This window comes from Balaenoptera physalus, assembly GCF_965194825.1.
Source record: "Balaenoptera physalus genome assembly, chromosome: 7".
Lineage (NCBI taxonomy): Eukaryota > Metazoa > Chordata > Mammalia > Artiodactyla > Balaenopteridae > Balaenoptera > Balaenoptera physalus.
Window position 1 is genome coordinate 70477404 of NC_138886.1, and position 8752 is coordinate 70486155.

The following is an 8752-nucleotide window of genomic DNA, read 5'->3' on the forward strand; positions in this document are numbered from 1 at the left end:
ATAGTAATTTGGACATGTGTTCTGAAATAAAAGCAGACAATAATAAACTATGCTATTCCATTTATAGTTTAATATTCCCAGTATAAATTACATTTTTAGGTTAGCTAACAGAGCCATCTATTTTTTTGAAATATGTAGCTGTCTTACCATTTCTACTTTACTAAATTTTCCAAAAAGATTTGCACTAACACTTAACTGTTAGTATAATGAACATCTTCAGAAGGAAGATTTACTTTGCAAACAAATGTTTTTAAAATTGTTCTTACCTGATTCATAATTAGCTTTCCACTTTCATTGGTCTCTTTGCCACAATGTGTTAATTAAAAAGAGGAAATACAGAACATGAGGTTTTACCAATTACTAAATACATTTATTTTAAAAGGAAACTGACTTCTGTAAAATGTTTTGATTGTCTTTGTCATTAAATATGACTTACTGCCATTTCTCCAGACTTTAAAAAAAATCCAGTTGGTTAGTCTTTTATTTTATATTTCTTTTCATTACCTTTCCATATAGCCTTCTTTTGTCTATAAAGATATTTTCAGTACTTCTGGTTGAAAAACCACAACACTGAAAGAAAATATCATTTGGCTAATTTAATATTTAATAAGATTAAAATGTCTTATATTTTTTTCTCTTTGGTATGAAACTAGAAATTTGTTTCCAGATGTTAAAAAGCTATGATAAAATTTTAATTGTTCAATTATTAGAAGCAATTAGAATGCTACTTATCACACATAGGTCCAGGTACTAACTTGTAATTTTTTTACTTCAAATTACAATTCAAACTATTGTTTGTCATGACTGACAGTTAATGTGCACAGATGTTCACTTAAAAAGGAAATTAATGTTACTCTTTTCATTAAAAAAATCCTAATTCCAAAAACAAAAATAAATAATAAAACAACCTAGAATCTTATCATTATTAGGGTGCTGGCAAACATGCAGCAGCACCACTGTTACAAAACTATTAAAAGTCAGGCTGTTAAGCTATAAATTGTTCCTTTTGTTTTTTAATTTAATACAGTTCCACTCTTACCTATAAAAAGAAAATCAGTTTTGAGTCATGGCACAGAATATTTAAAGGAAATGTCAAGTGACAGTATTACCAGTTATTAGTTACTCAAAAACCCATTCTAGTTAAAAGCCAGTTAAATCCTAATTTAAAAGGCTTCATTCACTGTATGTAGATTTTACGACAGGGAGCTCTCACACCTTTATTGCTTTAGTCTATTGTTTCCTGAGCCTTTTTTTTTTTTTTTTTTAAGTTAATGAAGTTGAGATGATAGGTGAAAGATCAGATTTAAAGAAGGGAAAAATTACCAGAACCCCACAGGGTTATTCAATAATGACTTTATGATTTGAATTTCCACTTGAGCATGCACTGTAATTCACAAATCTCAGGCTATTTTATTTCAGAAAGATCTTATCAGTTTGACTTTTGGGGGACCAATTCTTTACCTGCATCAACTTTTAAACTCCAAAAGTTTCACCTCAAATGTCTAATAATGATTGGTCTTGACTGATCATTGGATGTCACATTCAGATCAATTAGAAAAGCACACGTACCACAAGTTTCTGACACAGGCCCTTCCGAGCTGATTTCTTTATCTTATTTTATACATATCCAATTTACTAATGTGGCCAAAGTCCACTGAAATTTGACAGAGATAACTTACAATGTTAGTCGTCAGATAGCATTTTGGTTTTTAGACATAGTTCTTTTCCTTTCCTGCTACCCTTCTCAAAATCAGGATTACTTCTAAGCAAAGAACTTATATTTACAATACAAGGAAGAAAGTCCAACAGAGAATTACTTCAGCAGTAGTGGAACAGCTTTTATGTGACCAATGCTTTATCATCTTGGTCACATTAAAATGCATCATTTTATTGTACTTCTCGCCTCTTTCAAATTGTAGAGGCTGAAGTAACCCTCCCACCCCCCATCACAAACTAGAGAACTACAATATAAACTATAAGTAATTCAAAATAAGTGAAAAACCTAACTGCATTCTTGAGCAACAGTCTCCTACATTCTACCAACCCTGGAAGATTTATAATCAAATCATATTCTGGTTTGTTTTTTTTTTCTTTCCAATTAAGGTTGAAAGCAGTTTGAACAAGGCTACTGCCTATTCACAAATGGCACTAATTCTCCCGTTTGAGTATGTCTTTTAACCTCAGCTGTTATGCCCTTGGCAAGGAAGTAGAAATGAACTGGACAAGACTAAAAGATTTCATGGGTTTGATTTGCTGTGGATGTGAAGTTGGCTTTGCAAATGGCAGAAGACGACTACTCCCTTCCCTGCCACTGGAATTAGCGTAAAAGGGTGCTGGGGAATCTGACTCTCAGAATTCCTCTTTTGGTTCTGAATTCATGTGGACATAGGCTTACCAGGCAGAACTATGCTCAGCCCATATAGCTGGTTTTATTAATTTTCTCCTCACAGTCTTTCACCTCTCTCAGTACCAGTCCTTTGTAAGAGGCAGGGCAGATTAGAGAAATGGAAACTGGGCCACAAACTACTTAGCATGAATGCCCCCAAGGCCAGTAAAAATTGCATTTCCCCTTGCTAAAAGTATAATTTGTAATTAACATAACCATTCTTATTTTACTCAAAGGATTGGTGCTATTTGTGATGTTAAAAAATAGTCCCTCAAAAGAGGAACTTCTCTCAAAATGGAAATTACTTATTTAATTAACTTTTATAATACGTTTAATTTATAAATTGGTCTCAAATGTTGAATAGCTTGGAAAGTGGTATACAGGTAGTATACAGTAGGTTGTATATTTGATAAAGCCATGATTAAGTATTTTCAAAGGAGATTTATTTTTTCTGTTGTCCACTGTGTATTTTAATACACTCAAAAACCACATATTGGCTAAAAAGGCAATTATACAATAAAGAAGAAAGTATTAGGGAATCTCATTAATGTGTATAAATTTTGATCCCAAGCTCTTCTTTTTCACCCTTTCCTTGATGCAAACCAACACACATGCACACCATAATCATGTTTGAATTTCTTCCCCTTCATCTCAATCCTCTTCAAAATTATTTTGATAATTTCCTGGACTCCTCACATAAGATGTGGAGAAAAAAGTCTCAATATCCATGAATAAAGTAAGCACATTAAAGCACTTATACCGTACCAATGCAACAACTGATTTACTTTCTATACACGTTTTCAAAAAGAGGACAAAGTTAAAAAGTCCTCAGTGAAGATACATTTCAGAATACAAAGATCACGTTTCATTGTTTCTTATTTAAGACTGACCTGCTCTAGATTCAACAAGTTTTTTTTCTAGTCTATAGAAATACATTTTAATAAAAAAAAACCTTTCTTGCTCTCATACAAATGTTTGAAACACTTGGGAGATTACTCCTAAGGAAACAATCTGTAAAATACATCAAGAAACTGTTAAAACATAATTTTTGATTCTTTTGTTAATTTACTTTAAGATTTCAAAAAATTAGAAAAGAACTATAAAAATATTATTCTCTAAAAATCATACCATTCTATGTATTCTAAAATGTCTTCAAAAAGCCATTTGGTCTTAAAGCTAGATTTCATCCCTGAAATGTTAGTAATCAAGAATTTAATCTATTTTTTTCTTACAGCTTAAATTTGTTGAGACCTCACGGTGTTTATACGTTAAAACTACTTAGATACATTAAATGAAGAAAAACTGTCGTAATTATGTAAAAATTTTAATAATACCTACTGTCATTAAGTGTCAATGTCCTAAGCAAAAGACATCTTACAAATGTATTAATAAAGAAAATTGTCAATGTAAATGATTTAAAGTACTCTGAATTATCCCAAATAACTACCCACAAAATTTAACTACAATTTTAAGGCAAACCAAGATAAATATTTTTTAATCTGAGAAAAAAAATCATATGCAGAAAAATTCTTCTATTTCATTCAGTTTAATACCGTTCACTTGAGGATTTGAGATTTACAAGTGTGCATTCTCATTAAAATTCTAAAAGTACAATACATAATTCTATGCTACCTTTTAATTTTAATTCCTCAAGCGTTTTATAGCTTCTAGAATAGTTATCTAGTTATTACTTTGTACAAAAATAGTATCCTTAAGTTTTCTTCCCACTTGCATTTTTAAAAAATGCTCAAGTATAAAAGCATTTTATACCTCCCTTCTTAATCATCTATTTAAAATTTCAAAAAGAGACAACAGTTCATATTCTCAGTCAAAGCTTTGTCCCTGATGCAGGCTCTTCAGAGTTATAAAACTTCACCCAGTGAATAACTGTACTTTTTAAAGGAGCTTCTTGATGTTTTCCTACATTTACCTATCATGGAAGCAATATTCTCATGTACAATAAAGTCCTAATATGGCATAAATAAAGAATAAACATCACATACTGATAATTCCATAAAGTCTGATAACTCTATGAAGATAAACACAAATAAAAAACTTTCATTTGGGGGCCTAAAATTCAATTTAAGAGGTTTCTTTACATCCTACGTTTGGGGAAGTGCCCAACTTTCATGAGGCTTTATCACAAATTAAGAAAAAAAGGGGGGGGGCAGTTATAGTTCTTATGCACAGGCTTAAACCACTGTTATTTTTACATTTGTCCCTTAAAATCAAGACAAAGGCCTTCACTTAAGGATTAATGTCTGGAGAGAATGAAAAATAACCAGTATTAGACTTGAAAAATAACTTAAAAGTCAGTCCCTTCCCCAACCAAACACAAAACTCCACAACAAATAAACCTAAACTTGGTTGTCAATTTTAAATCAAATTTGTACCAATTCAGGCAACATTTATTTAAAACAAAGTATAAAACAGAATACTGTTTATATTTCTGTCCATGTGTCCATGAGAGAAACATTTTAATGCAGAGGTAATAAACTCCAGAGGAAAAAAAAAAAGTATCATTTTCCTAATTCACTTCAAAGCTGCCTCGATTTCACTGAAGAAAGCTGAAAGGCCCGACTCCAGAAACTAGAGGTCCCCGGGCGGTGAGGGCTGTCCAGCGACAGTCTCAGCTCCAACCCAAGTGTGGGTCTTGAGCTGTCATTCTGAGTCCTAATACCACTTATGCAGCGACAAAAACGGTCCTGCAAGAAGCCGATTAAGGGGTCACTTTACGCTCAAATTTTCCTTAACTTCTCCCCTGCCAAAGCGGCGCTAAGTGAACATTTCTGTCGTGTTTTTCACGACAGCCATTGTCTCGCTGTAGGACCTCAGGCTCTTTTAAGTGAAGTACTGTTGGAAATACCAGGATTTTACAGCGCATCGTTTTCCCACCTGTATGTGGCGAAAACAAACTCTAATCCTAGCAGGAGGGGATTTAAAACACACGCCTAACTTCTCTTCACTCTAAGAGGGGAAAGCAGAGAGCAAGTTGTAAAGTGGTAGTAATTTTAAATAGAAATTGGGCTCTGATGAAACATCACTGGTTGAAAGCTCTCGCCCCTAACTCGCTCCTGGACACACACAGTTCCTTCTTTGAGGTTCAGGGGAAGAGAGCGGACCTGGGACTTGAGATCCTGCCAGCGGAAACAACCTGCTATTTGGGCAAGAGGAGGAGGCGGTTCTGCGCAGAGCCAGGGCCGCCGTGCCCGGGATGCGCCGGACCCGGCCGCAGCATCCTCGCTCGGGTGCCCGCCGGCGCCGGCGGCCCTCGGACCCAGGCGCGGATGGCCTTGTGCCAGGCCCCGAAGCCCCTTCTCAACTCGGAGAGAGAAGCGCCCCCGCCCCGCTTCCCGCGCGTTCCTCGCTTACCTGCGGGTCAGGCTGGAGCGCTGAGGCGCCGCGCGGACTCCCGGGGTGGGCGGGGGCGGGGGCGGGGGCGGGGAGCCCAAGCAGGGGCGGCCATCCCGCCTGCCCCTCAGCCCCCGCCGCCCTCAGGCCGCCGCCTCTCCTCTCAGGTTCGCTCCAGGGGCCGCGCGTCTTTCTCCTCGGGGCGCCGAACGTGGAATCTGCGCGTCCCGGGCCGCGCCCCAAGTTGTGCGCAGGTCGAAGCCGCACGCGAAGCACCTCCAGGGAGGCCGTCCCGGCCCCAGAGCCACGGCCTCCGCCTACCGCGGGCGGGAGTGGACGCCCCACACCTCCGCCCGGTCCACACCTGCCGCCTCCTGGGCCGCCACTGCCGCGGCTCCTCCCCGGCTCCGCCCCTCGTCCGTCCCCTGCTCCGGCCGCCGCCGCTGCCGCTCCGCCGCCGCCGCCCCGCTGCCGCCGCCGCCGCGGGAGGGTGGGGGAGGGAACAGGCTTCCCGAGCCCGAAGCGTGAGCTGGGCGCTACGCCTCCTTCCTCGGGCTGAGGCGGGACCCAGGTCTCTACCCTGCGGCGCCGCTCCGGAGCGCCGGAATCTGTTGAGGGGAGCGGCAGCCACTACAGTTCCTGTGGCCGTGGCAACCTTTTTCGGGTGGGAGCGTCTCGCAGAGTGTCGGAGCTAAGGAAGGGAGAGGGTGCCCACCTGCGTGAGCCCGAGCTCCTCGCGTGCACTCTCCGAATCCAAACTTAGCCAAAGGCACAGCGGAAGTGCCTCCTAGGTCGGACCCCTGCATTTGTAGGGGTCTTCGAAAAACCTGGCCGGTTGCATGAGCCCCCTGGTGTAACTATCTTTGGAACAAGCAGGGGGGCCTTCCATCTGGAGTGGCCTCTCCCGTGTTCGCAACCCTGTGGGTGCCTCGAGGCCTGTCTCAGATGCCGTCTCTACCGTGCAATTTTCCCGGGTGCCCACCCGCGTCCAGATTTGATTTCGCCCTCATTTGGACTGCTGGGGCTCTCTGAACCTTTTTACCGGCCCTGCCTTTGGGTGACAGCGCTTTGTGAAATGCAACGGGCCGTCTCCAAGGACGGTACTTACTTTTATTGTACTCTGTGGATTCATATTCAGTACTATCGTATAGAAGCAGAGGGATTTATGCTTCCCTAATCCTTTCCACTTGGGTTTAAATTCCTTGAAGTTTAAGGCTATAATAAATTGCTCATCTCTGGAAGTTTTCAAGCAAATACTGAGCGGTACATATAGAGAACGCACCAGATGACCTAGGTGGAAAATCTGCTGTCCTACTTACCGATATCCTCTGAAAGCCGAGCATGGCGCCTTGCACCTAGATGTAGGATGGGGGCGGAGGTCGGGGGAGATTTTCTGTGAAAATGTAGTTAATTTTTGGCAAAGGTCAGTCTGATTCCCACAAAGAAAAATTACACGGGATGGAGGTCAGCGAGGCAAAGTTCATAGTGGTATTTTATTTATGGTGAGATATACCTCCATGTAAAAAATTATTCAGTCAAAATGAAAAATATTCAGCAGATGTTCCCTAATGAGTTGGTACTTCCTAAAGGCCCCTTTCCTTAGCCAACTATGGAAGATAAATCAAATGCAGTTGATGTATTACATAACTTAGATTTGCATGAGCACTTGAACTCAACTATATGAAAGATTCAAATTTTAAAATTTCTTTATAAAATACAGTTGAATAAAATATGTTTATATACCATTTGTCAAGTCCTACACTTAAGTGTATATACTTTGAGTTGAGAGGTCAGTAGTATTTAATGGTTAATGGTATTAAGTAAACAGGGATCAAAGAAACTCATCTGCACTTCAGCTTAAAACAGGTTGAATTCATGAATTCTATTTTAAAGAACAGAAATGTCAAGCCATCTTGACCAAGAAATAAAGAACAAAAATTAACAAGGTTATTTCTATTAAAATATTCCTGGTAGCTCTTGAAAACTAAGTTTTCAAAATTTATAGTCACAGTATAAAGGATAAGTCAGATATTTTGCAAATTATGAAAACTGTGCCTTGAGATGTAAAAGATTATGAACCTTATAAAGAGCTAAGTGCTTTTAAATATATTAAATATATTTAATATATATATACATGTTATATGTGTGTGTATATATATATATATATTTAGTGCAACTTGTTCGTAGAAAACTCAAAATTAAAAGCACTCTTTGAAGTGGAAAAAAATAACCCATTAACTTTATCATGGAAAGCATAGTATCATCTAACTCAAAAAGCTGTTTTAAACATAATATGTAAAAAGAAAAAGATTTCATTATAAGTGAGTTCCACTAGGCAAGACTTTATGCAAATCCAATAGGAAAAGATACTGAATAAGCAAGCATAAGCATTTCATTTGTGGAACATATTTTTAAACTATACAGAAGCCTAGAATAATGTTACAGAAAAGATTATACAATTGCTTAACTAAAATTATGTATCATAATACCATGACTAGAAAAAAGCTAAAGAAAGGATAATTAACCTTAAATAGTAAATATCAACCCAAACAAAAATTATCTTAAGCTCACAGAAAAAGAATTATCTTTTAGACTTCAATTTGAGGCAAACAAGCTATTTTCCCTGAGACAAACACATAGTATCACAATAAACCGAGGATTAACAGAAAGCCATAAATGGCCCACACTGCAAACCACATAGGCATCTTTCACTTAAACTATCGAAAGGGCTGGCCCAGGGAACTTCACATACAATTGTTTGTTCACATTTTACTCCATCATAATGAAAACATTGTCTGAAATTTGAGAATTTCCTCCTCAATCTTCACCTGCAAGGGAAAGGTGAAATACTATTAACTTTCTAGCTGTACCTAAAAATGAACAAATAAGCCAAAATTTCTCCCAGCACCTAAATAATTTCTAAATATATTACTTGCAAAGATTAATTTATTGTTTCAGTTATTACTAGTTTCTGTACCTTAAAACTGTTCTGTGTTACTTATCCCATCCTTACAT

General features: G+C 38.4%; 1 protein-coding gene across 1 annotated transcript in view; it reads right to left on the minus strand.

Moving 5' to 3' along the window:
• Window positions 1-5863, minus strand: part of IFNE (interferon epsilon) — an 85338-nt gene extending 79475 nt beyond the window's left edge. The window contains exon 1 of the transcript XR_014266020.1: window positions 5759-5863. The gene's annotated coding sequence lies outside the window, so the exon portion shown is untranslated. The remainder of the gene's footprint in view (window positions 1-5758) is intronic.
• Between the last annotated feature and the right edge of the window lie 2889 nt (window positions 5864-8752).